This window comes from Calliopsis andreniformis, unplaced genomic scaffold, assembly GCF_051401765.1.
Source record: "Calliopsis andreniformis isolate RMS-2024a unplaced genomic scaffold, iyCalAndr_principal scaffold0001, whole genome shotgun sequence".
In the NCBI taxonomy this organism is placed as follows: Eukaryota; Metazoa; Arthropoda; class Insecta; order Hymenoptera; family Andrenidae; genus Calliopsis; species Calliopsis andreniformis.
The window spans coordinates 39465939-39483709 of NW_027480422.1; the positions used below are offsets into that span (position 1 = coordinate 39465939).

At 38.2% G+C, this 17771-nt stretch overlaps 1 protein-coding gene across 1 annotated transcript in view; it reads left to right on the forward strand.

The window, feature by feature from the left end:
* Ltn1 (E3 ubiquitin-protein ligase listerin) overlaps positions 1–17771 on the forward strand; it is a 38674-nt gene that overhangs the window by 5860 nt on the left and 15043 nt on the right. The window lies entirely within an intron of this gene.

Here is a 17771-nt window from a genome sequence, read left to right on the forward strand (position 1 = left end):
TAAAATTGTCAATATAGCTGTCTTTGGAAAGAATAGAGTATGGATACAGAGGTAGAATCACATTTCAAATGCGAAGTCTGGTGTCAACTACCAACTAAAATGTACAGAAATTCTTATAAAATGTTTTTATTCAAAAATATATAATTTATAAATTATATATTATTTATGTATACATAAATAAAATTTTCTATAAAATTAATAGTAACAATGAAAATAATGGAAGTATAAGTAAAGAGGTATATTAATGTAACAAAATAAATTTAATCTTTAATTTATGAATGATTAATATAAAATTAAAATAAAACTATTGATCCTCTATTTCGATTTATTCTTGAAGTTAAGGTTTCATAAGTTTAATCTAAAAGAAGACTTTTAATTTCGTCTTCAAACACTGATAAATTTGGGGAACTTTTCTTTTTGAAAGATATTGCAGATGTTAAGGGATCTGATGTAAGTAATAAGCTATGGAATAGATCAGTTATACAAACAATTCGAGAGCATTTCTTGGTGTTATCTTCTCTGAACCGTCGTAAATCTTTATTTCGTGCTTTCAGTGGTTCCTCAGACAACATACCTATAGGCAAACTAACAGCCTTTATAATGTCTGATCCATATATTAACATTCTGTGTATGCTAGAGGGCATATCGAATCATGGATATAAAGCAATATATAATTTTGTAGTTTCTTCTATTGCATATTTATGAAAAGTCTATTGCATATTTATGAAAAACTTGCTCAGCTGCACTCGGCTGCACTCATATTTGAGGAAAATAAAAACTATACACTCCATTTTTGTTATTTATAAAAAAATTAAAGCGAATACAGGTGAATACCAAAAGTATTTCATAAAAAAAGTTTAAAAAATTAATTTATCCAAACTTTTTTGAAATAAATTATTGTAAAATTTCCGAAAAATGTATCCTTTCAATTTAGTGTTGGTTAGTGTTAGAATTCTAAACATTAAATACTTGGTGAAAACAGTATCCTTTATTTTGACCAAATTTTTAATTCATTGGAAGTAGTATTAAAGGCCTACTTTATAATTTTATTGTTTGACTTTTGTATTTCTAAAGTAACATTTTGCCCCACTGTGCGGCAGTATATGTGCAAGTCTGTGGCCGCCGCTTGGTTACTGTTTTTATAAATATGTCGCGGCAGGCAGTCAGTACATAATGTACATATACAACGGGCGAACTTTTTAAGATGTAAAACTATTAGGTTGAATGAAATATGCGAAATGCTAGTAAATATTGCCTTCGGATAAATTGAAAACTTGAACGCGTGCCTCCAATCTCTTAGCACGTTGCGTGCGGAAATGTTAGTGTAGACAAAAGGGACTAGCCAAATAAGAAGGTCAAAAGTGGTAGACTTCTTCTATCAGATCGAATTTAAGAAAGTTATTGGTCTCTTTAAGGCAACGGACACTAATATTATTTTCTTCATCTATAAGTATTGCTAAATACGAAACCGCTTGTGATAACTGATAAGAACCGGTAAACAGAATATTGAGATCTTTCTCGGCCATTTCTGGAAAATCAAGTACTTTGGAATCTGAAAGCAGTTTGAAACCCATATTTATCCCCTCCTGATGGAAGAAGCCCATTACCTTCTCGTGGTTTCCGTCGAACAATAATACTTCTTCCACAAATAAGTAACGAACAATCAATTATAAAAATTATAAAAAAGTGTTATTGGCCGAGAGGGGGCTAGTAGGTCTAGAGTGGAATGATCCTTACAACTTTTTTCGTTAAATACTGAAGCTGTGGTGGATACCTACAACATATATTTTTCGAAAAGAGGGTGAGAGAAAGAGAGAGATTGATTTAAAAGAACACTAGAAATAACAGCAAAATACACAATTAAGGTTGTAATCCGCGCATAATTTATGTGATATATATGATAAGAAAATCGGAATCGTGAAAAACACTCCAAAATTATTTTTGTAGATATTTCAGATTAAGATATTTTAAAATGTTCTTAAAAAAAGTTTAAAAGTAAATGTTGAACATTATTAGATGAGTAGGAATTAGAAAAAAATATAATAATGAGTATAAAAAATGATGAGCCCAAAGAGGTGCCCGAACCTGTGGCTAAAAATTATGCAGTGGTTTAGCAAACAGACGCTCTGTCGCTGCGGCACTGACGTTGTTGTAAATATAGTATCGATACTTCAGAACATAACTAGGTTAGCAGTTTCCTCAGTGTAAAATCATTGAACATTGAACAAAACACTTGTCTTTTAAAGAATGTACGAAAATTCAACGTATATGTTAGCCTGACGGAAAAAAAAAAAACCGAAAAAGCTGAGAAAAATCAGAGATATTAGTAACAACAATGTGTATTTACTGTAAAAATACGATTGTAGTTCTAGGATTGCTTCGATGCAAAACTCGCGTTTTTTTGCATTTTTTACGTGTTTTATTTTTCACGGCTTTAATTATCGATTTAAAAATCTCAGAAAGTTCTACAACATGTATCTTGGTGTCTGAAATATCTCTGATTTTTTTTCGAATTTTTTGTTCAATAGGATACGAGTAATTTCCAAAAACCGTCATTTTCTATTTACCCCCATTACTACCCCCCAGGTTGAGATAGAGAGTTGAAAATTTACACAAACTAGTTGTTTGTGATAAGCTATCGAATAGCCCATCCCACATCGAATTTGGTTTGGAGTCGCTTTTGACCTTATTCAGCTAGGCCCTTTCAACGAATTTTCATAGAGTCAATTGTAAAGTGATCGTAGTTTTGAGAAACTGTGCGTAAAGAAGACAATGCCATAAACCTATTAAAAGGAGTCCAGGCCAACTTTAATCCGTCTTTCATTCTCAATTAGGAGCATATTAAAATACCGTATCATATAATTTGAACTTCAACGAAATGTTCACTTTATACTTTCATGATTTCGTACGCTTCATGGATTAGGTTTAACACGAGAAACAGTAGACAAGCGGTAGCCACAGGCTCATACATACGCTGCCGCAAATGTGCACATATAGACAGTATTCAATGTAAAAGTAGAAAAACAGATGGCCCACGCGCTTTACGATATGGCCTGCTCAAAGGCCTACAAGTCGACGACGTTGCCGACTCGACCAAAAGTTTCTCTCTCAACACCATTGTATCACCACAGATGTTCAAGTATCTCCGAGGCGAGCGCAAGCGATTGATAATGCCCGAAATCGCTCGCGAGTGGTTTCAAGGCCGACTACAGTAGTAGAGTAGGGAGCCGTCGAAACTAGTCTGAAGACCATTCCTCAAGAAGTGGAGAAGCCACTCGGGCTAGAGCTAGGTCGTTCGTGTGCGATTTCGAGCATTGCTGACCACTTGCAAAGCACTTTCCCTGAACATTACTGATCTAAGGCATTCCATGTTGATACACGCTACAAAATGGATTTATTGTAGCGATTTCAGTTTTTATTGCCAGGTCAAATCTAATAGCTTCAAAGGGTTCTTGGTTTTTTATTTAGACCCTTAATTTACGTTAACAAATTTATACGAAAATGGATCAATTTTCATAAAAGATACGAGTGAGAAATATTTAAGTTTTAACATATTTTTTAAACAAATCAATTTTTTAGGAATCCGCTTTCATAGTTAAATCTGTTGTTACAACATACACAATTTTTATATAAAACATTTTTTTCTACACTGAATAGTTTTCGAGATATTGAAGAAAATATGTTTTACCTCAACATTAGTTGCTGGTTTCAACACTTTGATGTGAACCATTGTTAATATAAAAAAATATATGTTAAATTTATTTGAGAACTATCTTCTACAAAATTTTCAATCTTTTACTGTTTCAGAGTTTTGGTTGAAACAATTTCTTTATATGTATATGTCTCTCTATACAAGGTATAAATAATTTACATACATAGCAATATTTTAAAGGGTGATAGGGAAGCTCATATCTAATACAAATCGTTCTATGATAGGACTCCTATCACATAATATCGAATTTGCAGTAATAATGCCATGAAATTAACATATTTAGATGGTAAATTAATACGGAATTCTGTAATTGTACAGATACATTGAAGAACAATAATAGAGCAAAACAGTTTTAATACATTTTTTTTGTCTAAGATTCATTTTCTACAAATATCTTGCACCCTTCAAAACATTGCTACGTATAGTGTTTACATTTTGTATGTCTTAATATACAGAGTGCCCCTGAATTGATGGTACAAGCAAAAAGGTAGTGATTCTATATTAAAAAATACAGTATAAAATGTTTAAAAGTCGTAATTTGTTTTCGAGAAACTTGATTTCCAATTTTATTCCTACCTTCATGTATAGGTGCCGACTAAGGTAAGGGAAATACGTTGTGCTTTTCTTAGGCATGGTTAATTTTCCAAAATCATCCTAAAATTCGTTAAGTGTGAATATCGGGTTTGGAAGCCTTAACAGTTACATTTTTCGAAACACTACCTTTCCACTTCTACCATTAGTTCTGGGACACTTACATAGAGTATTTATTTAGATATTTAGTACATAGAATATTTATTTAGTGACAAGAGAAGTTTACGAGTGAGCTTTGAGCTTTTAGAACCGGTTTAGACTTAAACAGTAGTGTGACATGAGTATATAAAAATTCTGGAATATTAGACGTTATGATCAGCTATTTCTTTAAAAGTTGAAATTTCAAAGTTGCCATTGTGATTTCAATTTTTTTTCCAAATAGACCTCATGGAGGGGAATGGGAAGTTTTTACGAGACGTCGCTCTAGGTTCATTACTTTATTTAATAAAGTAAGGTCTCTATTTCACTACAACGGGGAAAGAACGCTAGAAATGAGTTGTATTTGCAGAATCCACCGTAGTCTTGTGGGTAACAAACAGATTTGTTGTCCAGTGGAGACGCGTTCGAAACCGACATGGGGAATTTTTTTGCTTCTTTCGCTAAAGTGTTTTCTTTCCGTTTTTTACAAATTTCTTAAACGGTATCTTTTACTATATTATTTATATTATTTACTATAGTATAAAGTATACTATACTGTGCTATCTTACTATAGTATAAGAAAAATTTTCGCTACTATTAATTACTAATTGCTAACTACCAATTGCTACCATTTACAGTTAATGTTTTGCGTCATGCGTTCGTTAACGTGCCCTACTTCGACCGAGTAGGTCATACGGGCATTCGCATCACTCTGCCAGATGTTCGAGCTCTACTCTCAATGCCTCCGGAGCGACACTGCTACTTTCGCTTGCCACCTCGAGTCCATTCCCAATCCAGAAATCCTCGCTTAGCTTTGCACCGAGGCGAGGGGGGCTTGATCCTGGCCTGAAGAGCCGGGTTCCGTCGGGAGGGCGGAATCACCGACTAGGCTGGGTCCCGCTGATTCAGCAGGATCGTCAGCGGTGAGCTCTCGAGTCTCGGATAGATCGACAATCAGATCAGCGGCGTTGTGCGCTCGAGCGACCTTGGTCTCCAGGACCGTTCTGGCGAATCTCCTGAACTCCTGATACAATCGTTCGTTCTCGACAAGATCGGTTTCTTCCACTGGCCATACAAGGCGCTCGGAGTTGGCCGTCTGTCTTAGGAGAGCTCGCGCATCCCCGTGCCGTGGACAGTCGAATAGAACGTGGCTCGACGTTTCCGCCTCACCACACTCGCGTCTGTCGTCCGGTACCAAGGCAAATCCATACAGCTTGGCTCGAAAATCTCCATGCCCGCTAAGGAATTGAACCACATGATGATCAATTGTCAACCAACGCATGTTGAGACAGTCTGATACGTTCCTGAAGAAGCGGAACATAGTTCTGCCCTTCGTCGACCGCCGACCACCTTCTTTGCCACACTGCTAGGGCTTCTCTGTCTCTGTCTCTGGGTAATTTCGACTTATTCGACACTCACCAAATTTTATGTCTCTTGCTTTCCGAGCATTGTAGACGCATGCTTTCTCCGCTATCACCAGATCTATCGGCAACACATCCGCGATCACAGAGATCGCATCAGTGGATACCGTTCGGTAAGCCCTGGTGACGCCAAGTAAAACCTTCCTCTGCACCCTCGTGAGTTTGGTCCTCAGCCTGGGCCCGAGGAGGTCCGCCCACCCCGCAGCGGCGTAAGCTACGATCGGGACGAAAAGGCCAGTGTACATAATACGCATAGTACGATGTCCCAACCCCCAATTTGTTCGGGCTAGCCGCGCGAACGCGTGAAACATTCGTATGGTTTTGACAATCAGATGTTCGACATGGGATTTAATACCCAGTCTCTCATTGAATTGCACTCCGAGATACCTAACGGTAATCCTCAGAGATACACAACTCGCATATATCTTTATCGAAGGGGGTCTTCCTCTATCCAGAGAACCTTTCAAGAGGATCATCTCGGTCTTGGTCGCTGACAACGTGAGATTCTGGTCGGTACACCAGGTAGTCAGCACGTCCGGGACCATTTGGCTTCTCGTCTCCAACTGTCTTCTTGAGTCGCCATAGACGAGCACAAAGAGGTCGTCGGCATAGGCTAGGTGTTTGGCGAACAGGAGGTTCACTATGAGCTGCAGAACCTCGTCAAAGACTAAGTCCCAACAGCCCGCCCCACAAGTGGGACCTCGCGTTGGTATCAGCCGCGATCACGGCCCTACAGTGGCGCAGAGCACTAAGTGCTCTGTCGAGTCGCCTTAGCCCAACTTCTATGTCTTCACGACATTGGAAGTATTGGCTGATGAGGTAAAAGCTCTCAAAAGAACCCCCAATGCTAACACAAGAGAGGTGTGTGTCGCACAGTTGCGAGATTTTGTCCACGGACACCCTGGGTCTCTGATAGCTATTGCTGTTATCACCGGGACTACGCCCGTGACTACTTTCGTCGCAACCCTAAGGTTGGGGACTTTCCCACCGACGCCATAGGGTTTCTGCGCGAGCAACATGTCAATACCCCTGCTTCGAATTAGGGTGTTTACTTCGTCTCTGACATCCTAGGCGCCTCGCATGTTATGCTGCAGCACCCGGAGTCTAAACGTTTCGACTTCGTACTCGGCTCTAGCCATAATTCCTTCGAGAGATTACCTGCTCTCAAGCGGCCTTACAAGACGCACAGGTTGTGTCTCTCGTGCTGTGGCTATGTTTCTTACCTCCTGCTTTGCAGTTGGCACAAACAGAAGGTTTGTCCCTGCTCTTACAGGAGGCAAAGGTATGCCCCTTCTCGGAGCAGTGATCACATGCCTCGGGCGACTTACATCGCTTCGATGTATGGCCAAAGGCCTGACATCTGAAGTACCGTACTACACTGACAAAGTCCCGCACTCGACAGGATCTCCAGTCAATGTAGACTCTCTCCTGAGCCTTCAGTCTGGCTCCCACTTCCGGACTGACTTCAATGACCCAGGTGGCAGCATCCTTATCGCCTTTAGATCCGGTTGAGAACCGGAGCTTGACGGCGGAGGACACATCCTTCTGGGTCAAGTCGGGAAATTGATACGAAGAGACTGTGGTAGGAATGGCAGGCCTAAATTCTACACAATAGTTTTTTTCACAATCGTTACCTGTACGGCATGCAGAAAAATATCGCCCATGTTTTAGTAAAGAAATAAAGCTAACGGATAAAGCTAAAGGACTGCTTACCCCATTCTCCTCTTCGTATCGGTTTCAAGAGACACGGTTTAACCCGTAGCATTTCAAGTGTGGTCGAGAGTCGAGACCTCCTACTGTGCTTCTTGGTCTCGCAGATTTTCTTGTACCGAAAATCAGTAAACTTTTATTCGTAATATCTTAAAAACTATTTGAAAAAAGGTGTATACATTAATGTTTGCTGAATTCGTCTTGAATCGTACTATCTATTGATCAAACAAAAAATATATAATCCCATTTAAAAAACCAAACTTAACTTTCATATCTCTGTAAACAATAATGATAAAAAAAAATTGTTACGGCCAATAAATCAGCCCCCTCTTGCCATTCAATTTCATATAAAAACTTTTTTCGTATCTTTAATAGGTTACCAAATAATCGACTGTCCAGGATTTCGTGGGACATACTGTATGTAAATCCACATACCAACTCGAAGGCGCATTAAATTCGGGAAAAGTATAATTACAATCTGAACCCTACTCCTTGTAAATAGTAGTAGTAAGTAGTTCATAATTAGTAATTGATAGTAATGCAATTGATTACACGATGCCTGGCCTTTTATATTTTTGGTGTTCCCTAATATCACGTAAAAATGACGTTACATGTCAATTGAATGTTCAACTTGTAGACGCATCCACGAAGTCTGATTTTGTTTCAATTTTTTGATGATTACGACAAATTTTTTGCAAACAATTCTCTTACCGATTGTAAATAGTAGTAATTGGTAATTAATAATTAGTAATTAGTAGTAGCGAAAGTTTTTCTTATACTATAGTAAGATAGCATAGTATAGTATAGTTTATACTGTAATATATAGAATAAACGTTATAGTAAAAGACATCGTTTAAAAAATTCGTAAAAAAGGGGAGAAAACATTTTAGCGAAAGAAGCAAAAAAATTCCATGCAGATTTGGAACGCATCTCCACTGGACGACAAAACTGTCCGTTATCCACAAGCCTACGGTGTATTCTGCAAATACGCAGAATCGCAGAATTGTAGTGAAATAAAAACCTTAATTTATTAAATAAATTAATGAATTTTTTATTTCCCTCGATGAACCCTATCTGAAAAAAATGTGAAATCGTTACAGTAATTTTGAAATTTCTATTTTTAATTCTCACGCCCCCGTGTTCCACTACCATTTAAGTCTAATTCGCTTCTAAAAGCTCAGGTCCCATTCATAAGCTTACCTTGTGAGACTAATGACATTTTTCAAATGGTTGTGGATATAAAAAAAATGGTAAGAGACAAAATTGAATGGCTAGAAATGCAGCACATAACGGTATTAATTTTTCGTATTTTTGTGCTCTGGTATATCTCAAAAGTTCAACGACACTTGCTTTTTAAATTGCGATCCTAACAGCAGATGTTCAACAGCAAATGAAACTTTACTGAAGACAAGATATTTTTCAGTAACACTAGAATTACTGAAGCCAACGAATGCAAGTTTTTGCGAAAGTATATTCGTACATACATAGAAAGGATTTGGGAAATTTAAAATTGTAATGTTAGGATACCAGAGTATGAGAAAGAAAAGCGAAAGCAACTTATTGAAACAGTCTTATATCGCAAAAAAGTACGTTCACCACGCCATAAAACTACTAACATTGATCAGGATTTCCACGAAATTAGAAGAAAATAACTCATTTTCGTTATTGTTTTCATTAGTGTGTTCGCAGTCATCTCGCTGGTAGGTACATACTTTACAATTATGTCGCCTGTTTCTTAGGCCTCTCGCGAAAAATAATATCCGATATCTACATGCTTGCCTCGTACATGGTATACACTATTTTTGCACAGTGTTATAGCACTCTTGTTGTCGTAGTAAATCTTAGTCGCCCCTTTCAGCATGGTGGAATGTTTAATATGTTTTAAGGTCATAACAGACCTTTTTGACCTTCAAAGATCTTAATGTTGCACTTCATTGGATTCGTCTCAATAGCCGCTATCAAAAAACAAGTACCAAAATATAGCATTCCATTTAAAAAAACAAAGGTGACCTTCATATCTCTGAAGCGACTCCACCTAGCAACAAAAGATGAACGCCATACTATGGTCCGTGTTGTCCCATGCAACTTTTGTTTCGAGAAATTTTCGACTACTATCATACTTTCGAAGTTATTAAGGTGGCAATAATTAGTGCCTCACCCTGTATATGTCAAGAAAATTACCCGAAAGCTCGTTCCTTGCACAAGGTTCTCGGGTACGTGCCATGGAGTTTATCACAGTCTTCTTACCAAAGGGCATAGCCTTCCCCACTCCGTGGCCAGATCCTTTAGGAACAATATTCCCATTCTTTTGCAATGCGGTATCGGGCCGCTTGCCTTCTCTAAACACTCGCTCTTCTTTCAAACAGTCAAACAACACCCGATAGCTGAGAGACCCAACGTAGCCATCAGCCATCGGTCGCCAACGGGGCTGTTTAGTCTCATACATCCTCAATCAGCCACACGTAAACTAAGACCCTATCATAAATCCATCAAAGACCAGTCATCATTTGACCATTCTTCTCAAATTCTCTCTTAAAAATACGTTGACGCTAACATGTATATGTAAACCAGATGAAATAACAATAGTGTAAGAAAACAGTTATTTAACACAAAAGTTATGTACCGGACCGCATCACCGTAGGGTTACAATGCCAGGCATTCCCACTACGGCATGGTACGACCGAATTTCGAATGGAGGGGTTATACTCTCAGACACCATTTATTAGGATTCTTATAGTACACTTTCACTGGTTATGGCCAATTTATTAAACGTTGAACCGAGACAGGAGTGACCCGACGGAACTCTAATTTTCATAGGTCATACCCGCGCTTACTTATAAACGGTCGTCTTAACTCTTTCCCGCTCTTTCCCGAAACGGTAAGATCAGCGAACAGTGGCTGCACCCATTTTGTCCACTGGAACCTTTCCCAGTTGCTTGTCTTTCCTAGGGACCCTTGCCATCGGGTAGCTGGTTGCTGAGACGCGTTTGTTGGCACCATTTGCTCCTAACCGAGCATAAACGCGCCTCAGGAGAAGACCCTGAATGTCCTCTCAAGATATGAGCTCTTGCCATCGAGCGATTACACCGAGTCGTGTTACTTGGCACAAGGTTGCTCTGATCGGAGCATTAACACGACTCTGCTATGTTCAACCACTGTTCACGCCCGAAAAACGTCAAGAAGACACGAGCCCCCGTTTCCCGATTGTTCCGTCCGTCACCCGTGCCTCTCTCAAAGTAAAAGCCCCTATTCTGACCCCGCGGTGCGCCTTATTCTACTTCCCCTACCCCGGGTCAGACTTCAATAATACTATACAATTATAGGGCTGAACATAACGCAACCATTGGCACAACGCAACGCAGTGTTAATAATAACGACAACGATGATTACATATATATCGTAACAATCGCAGAACTTAACACGAAATATAAACTAATCATAACGATACAGCTAATTAACACAAACGAAACTTGTAATAATCACACAAAATATAAACTAATCCTAACGATACAGCTAATTAACACAAACGAAACTTGTAATAATCCCACAAAATAAAACCAGTCCTTAGACCTCTGTGTCGTCAACAAGTTAATATTTATTTTGGCTCACTCATTAAACTGTTTACAAAAACTTTCCGAATCTCTAAAACATTTGACAAAACCCCAAAAACAACATAACATTAAATTGAGTTGCAGCACAGTTGCGTTGCTATATGATGTGTATGGCATACTAAATGTAACATATTAATAACCAATACCAATAACCCACCTATTCGGCCGTCCTGCACTAATGTCTGTCCTCAGATATTCATTTTAGATTATCCTCAGATTCGCTGTCGCTTAAATTAACAATCCACGGTTTAATATATTCCGCCATGGTAGACGTCTCGCTTGGTCACTCATGATCACCAATTTTTCTAACAAGATAACGATCGTTTTTCAACACACGAATTATTTCGTACGGACCTAAGTATTTTGCAGCAAACTTCGAACCTGGTCCAAACTGTGTTCGTCGTATTGCAACTAAATTGCCTACCTCAAGCTGCGTCGTTTTCTTTTTACGTTTATTAAAACCGCGTCGACTTTCTTCCTGAATTTTATGAGTACAGTCTTTCGCTTTATTACGTAACGCTTCACGATTTTCATCGAACATTGCAAGTAACTCATTATTTATAATTTCTTGAATATTTGTATCAGTTTTAATTCTCATACACACTCCAAACAGAATTTCAAAAGGCGTTCTTCCAATACTGCGATGAGAAGTAGCGTTCAAATAATTTGGCGCAACATTCAAATATTTAAACCAGTCTTCAGATTTAGGAGCAGCTAGTTTCGATAAGAGTGGAATAACTGTTCTATTCACACGTTCGACTTGACCATTTGCACGCAGTACCCCAGTAGTTATTAGTATATGTTCTATTTCTTCAAATTTACAATATTCGCGAAAATCATTCGAAACAAACGCTGACCCACAATCTGAAATAATACGTCTGGGATTTCCAAAAACTGAAGACTGTTTTCACAAATGATTTAAAATTTCTATAACACCCGTACTCTTTGTAGTATAAAGCCATACAAACGTACTAAACGCATCTACCACAACAAAAATATATTTATAATTTTTACGCGTTGAATGTAATGGTCCGAGATGATCGATATGATAAGTGTCAAGAGGTATTTTGCTTTTAGAAATTGGATAAAGTAAACCATTCTTTTTCCCATGCTTCTTTTCTGCTAAAATGCACGACACACAATTTCTCACGATCTTTTCAACATTATTCTATAAATCCGAAAACCAGTAATCTCTACGTACTAATAATTCTGTTTTTGACACCGAGAAGTGCCCTCTTTCGTGCACTTGTCCTACAATTTGAGATTGCATCAAGTGTGGAACTACTAACTTTTTTTCATCCATTTCTCGTTTAAATAATAATTCGCCACGTATTACAAAATCATTCGTTGATCTCTTCTGCACACTTACAATCATTTTTGGAATATTTATATCCTCTCGCTGAGTTCTACGCAAACGCTCTAGAGTACTATCATTACATGTACTTACTAATAAGCAAGTTTGTACAGAATTTCTACTTAATGCATCGACATGACTCATACTCCTGCTTGGACGATGTTCAACAATATAATCAAATTCTTCTAAAAACAATGCCCATCCGGCAATTCTTACACATAAATCTCGTTTAGTCATTGTCATTGTAAATGCTTTTCAATCTGTAACAATCTTGTATGGGATACCAATTAAGTATATACGGAATTTCTTCAGTGATCTAACAATTGCCAAAACTTCAAGTTGATAACTACTATAGTTCTGTCCATGTGATGTTGTTCATCCACTTGCATAATATACAGGATGCATCACTCCATCAGCAAAATCGCGTTGCGTTAAGATCGAACTTAATCCATATTTTGATGCATCCGTATGAAGTTCAGTTTCTGCATTTATCTTATATAATTTTAATATAGGCTTACTTGTTAAAGTTAATTTTAATTGCTCAAAAGCACATTTCTCTTCATCTTTAAAACGGAAAGGAGCATCCTTTCGTAATAGATTCGATAAAGGACGAGCAATTAAAGAATAATTCTGAACAAATTTTTGGAAATACCCTGTAAGACCAAGAAAGCTCTAAACTTGTTTTAGATTTTTCGATTGTGAAAACTTAATCACTGCTTCTGTTTTATGTATCGATGGTTGTACCGTTCCATTTTCTACTATATATCCCAAAAATTTGACCCTTTTACGCAAAAATTGGCATTTATCCCAATTAATCAAGAGTCCCGATTTGCTTGCAACATCCAGAACTCTCTAAAGCCTACATAACCCTTCATCATAACTGATCGATGGTACTATTATATCGTCTACATATATCAGTACAATTCTAAGATTAATAAGTTCACGAAATACAGCATTGACATATTTTTGAAAAGTATCCGACGAATTACACAACCCGAATGGAACTCTTAAAAACTCAAATTGTCTTTATCTACCTTAACGTGAAAAAATCCGTTTTTCAAATCAAGAGTTGAATAAATTTTTGCACTTTGTAATTGTTCTTCTATTAATGGAAGAGGGTATCGATCTTTTACTATTTTCTGATTACGTTCACGATAATACACACAAAGCCTATGTTTACCGTTTTTTTTCTTAACTATCACCACAGGACTCGCATATTCTAATAAAGACGGTCGTACAGTTTCCTGTTTAATCCATTCCGTAATTTGTTTATTGACTATTTCTTTTTCTACCGGGGAAAACCGTCGTGCTTTTTAGTATACTGGTATATCATCTTTAAACATTAATTTCATTTCGACACCCACATCATGAGTTTTAATTGGTTTATACATTTCAATCATTTTTTCTATCATATCACAGTACTCACTATTTACAATATCAGATACATCTACCTTATTAACCTCGGGCTTTATTTTAAATATGTCTGATAAATTTGAGTTATCGACATTTTCTTCATGTACCTTAATTGTAATTTTTCTAGATTTTATCGTTAAATCTACTGAATTCAGAAAATCAGTTCTTAATAATAAATCATGTCGCACCAATTCGTCTGAAATAACCAGTACTTTGATAGTATAAGTATTTCCATCTATTGAAATATCTGTATTGAATTCACCTAATGTTTTATTTTTGTTTGAACCAATCTCACGAAAAGAAACTTCTTTTTTAGACAATGGTGGAGCACCAATTCTAATATAACAATCCGCGCGTATCAAACTCATGTCACTACCCGTGTCTATCAGAGCAGCATTTTCATGATTGTTTATTAATACATTCTTTACAAATTTACCTGTATAATTATTTTTAAGCATTGCCGCACAGCTGTCTGTCCCTCCTTTGTCCTTTTTCTTCACACATTTTGCTGCCACATGTCCACGCTCTCCACATGCAGAGCACATCAAACCACCAGCTTTTGTCGGACAATTTTTAAGTGTATGATCTTGACAACCACAGCCATAACACTTCCTTACAAAGTATCTAGAATTCTTGTTTACAAACTTCTGCTTGCTTTCTGTCCTCAATGCTGCATCAACATTTTGTTGCATTCTTCGCTCCATGTTATGTCTCAATGACTCTGTTAAACTGTAATTGGAGTAGATGTACCGCTTCATTCACCGACAAGTTCAGTAGGGCCCGATCCCAATCAAAATACTCATTAATAGCATTTTAATGTGCGTTTTTAAAATTTTTTATAGTGGACGTTTCACAAAAGTTCGATACATTTAAGAGTATAGCTACGTGCCGTACGCCCAAAAAGGTGAATTATCTAGCGTGCAAACGACTAACATAATTTATGACTCTCTCTTCGACGAAGTTATTTTTGAGTAAACATTCCCAGAGTTTCTTTTAAGTATGTTCCAGTAGAGTTTGTCAAGATGTCCTCAATAGCAATCTGCGGGCGTCATAAATTAGGGGTTTCCAGAGGGCACTCAGCACGGTCCTATCGTCTTTTGACTAAGTGGGCCTTGAACGAGTTGCCTGAAGGAAATCCCGGGGCGAAGAAAAGTTACACGGCAGAGACACCCCCACCGATAAACCAGCTGTCCTGAAGACAGTGAAACGGAGGGCGGTGTTTTGAGAGAACGACCAACCCTGATTGGAAATACTCTATGAGTGGGGTTAGCCAATCAGGGTGGGAAAGAAGATGTACGAGTGCATAAAAGCAAAGAACGAAAAGAAAAGATACGTTTTTCCAAAAAAGAGAACACGACGTCTTAGTATTCTCTCCGAATCGTCGGATCTGCTTGGTTAAATAAATAGTACTTTTGGTCGTACGAAACAGTTGTCTAACAATCATTAGTCACAACCTTATCACCACGATAAGAGTAACGGACCACTGAATTGAAGAGGTGGATGATAAAAATCAGGCGGAACTAGGTATCCTAGGGTAATATTAACAGAAATACTATTACCTGAAGAAAAGCCGAATCTAAAATTCTTCAACGAGAATTATTATATGATTAGCTTGAAACAATTGATAAAAGTTGACAGTATCAAGGGTAATGTTCGTATGTCTTTGCATTATCCTATGAGAAGGGCTAGAACGAATAGTATTACCAGTCGAGTCATTAGTCTTTCGGATATGCGGCATATTGTAATCATTCACGAGTACAAGGACTGTGTTTTGCGACGCCGAGACTAACAGCTGATTGATAGCAGTTGATTGATAGTAACTGTTATTTCTGATCTTTGATACCTTCATTCTAACACATACTAGGTATTTGACAAAAATGAAATTTCACGGAAGTTATTAAGTTATTATATCAGTGTAGCTTTATATTTTATATAGTTATACGAAATCTTTTTACATGAAGAGTTTTGTCATGTGGCGTTATCTACAATTACTAATAATTCAGATATTACAATTAACTATTAAGAGCTACGTATTAACTTTTTTTAAATTTTTTTATTTTTTTTAAAATGTTTCGATGTAGAATCAAAATAGATACAAGAACATTCAAAACTCAACTTTCGTTAAAATTGATGATATATACATGGTATTAGAATGAAGATATTGATATGTTTTGGTATGTGATCACCTGCTGCGAGCCATATCTTGCGATACCAACGTAAGAAGCATGTTGTGGGATATCCGTGTCGGGAAAAATAAAGCACGGACTTAAAAATCAACAAAGTGGATTTATTTAAGTCGCGTAAAAATGTGAGACTTGCAAGACGTGTTGCTCAAGTCAATCCTCAAGTTCAACTCCTCGACAACCCGATTCGCTTTTCTCTTCACCCTGGATGACCAGGTCAAATTTCTAAAAAGGCGTACTGGTGGGAGTAATGGTAGCCCTTAGCGACAACGCGAAGTTGGAAAAACCCAACGCTTCGCAGGCTCTGGGAAATTCCGTTCGAAGGTCGATCGCCAAAAGTCATAAAACATCTGTTTGGCAAATGTGACCATTGCCTGCGATGATGCACAAATTTTTCCGCTACGCTATTCACAGGTACCCCCATAATGAAGAAATTTTTTGAAGAAAAGAAATTTTCGTGGCTAGGACTAGTTAAAGACGCGAGAGGGGCTGGGTTTTTTTAGGAAAAAGATTAGGAACGGGTGCGTATTTTTGGTACTTTCACGGTGAGAACGCTAGTGAACACTCAGTTACTCTGTCTCCAGAATCGTCATTACAATCGAACGGGACACAAGGTGGTCTCATTAGCTATGATATCCGCGTTACAAAAATCGTTATGAGATATTACTCAAACGTAACCTCGCGAAGAGCTGCGGACACGACGTTTGTCCGCGTCCGCAGACTGTCTGTATAATCACGATGTGTTCTGCGTCCTGTCCCTAGGCCTTAATGACCATCAAGAGTCGAGCGATTACAAATTGTGATGTTCGATATTCGCTAACGGAATCTCAGGGGAATGTTGAAGAAATGCTTACCACACTTGTTGTTTCCTTGAGGTCTCGCACAAAAGAATCTCGTTACACGGTATTTCTTACGATTCCCCTGATTGGTTTTCGCATGTCACACCATTGTCGACTAGTCCCTGTCGTTGACATCTGGATTACGATCGATGGTTGGCGCGAACTACCCCGTCGGCTCCCGAGGCTAAGACACAGCTGCAGTCCCGGGACGTAGCGCCTCCGAGGTCTGTGGTGTCCCGCGCCGCTATCCGTCATTGATGCAGTCACACAGTCGAGGACAAGCCTGGAACGTGTGACGCCGACTGTTCACCTTACCTCGGCGCCTTGGCGCGTTCTCTATGACTAGATACAGTTTCCCCATCGAATTTCTGCCCGATGGGCAGCGACAGCCTTTTTTCCGCCAAATACTTGGCATCATTGTCATTCCCCGGGCTAAGTGATGTGAAGCAGACGGTACCTAGTCGCTTTCCCACGAAAAACCAGCCGTGTAACCCAACCTTGTTGAGTCTGGTGCTGGGCAGCGAACTCGTTCGTCACCAAAAGTCTCCTCGCTGTCACCGTAGGTACCTTTGACGCTATTCCCACGCCTGCAATCTAATTCCGTCAGCTTGCACTGTAGCTTCAGGTGGTGCATTTTATTGGCTGTTCCTGCTCCAGAAAGGGTTCATTCGTGACGGGCATTTATGCCACGTCATAATTGTATTTTGAATCATTTAATTTTGTCTCATTAAATTTTTTTCTATGCATAACCATGGAAAAGTTTAGTTTCAGTTACATGAAACAGGCTATCTATACATAT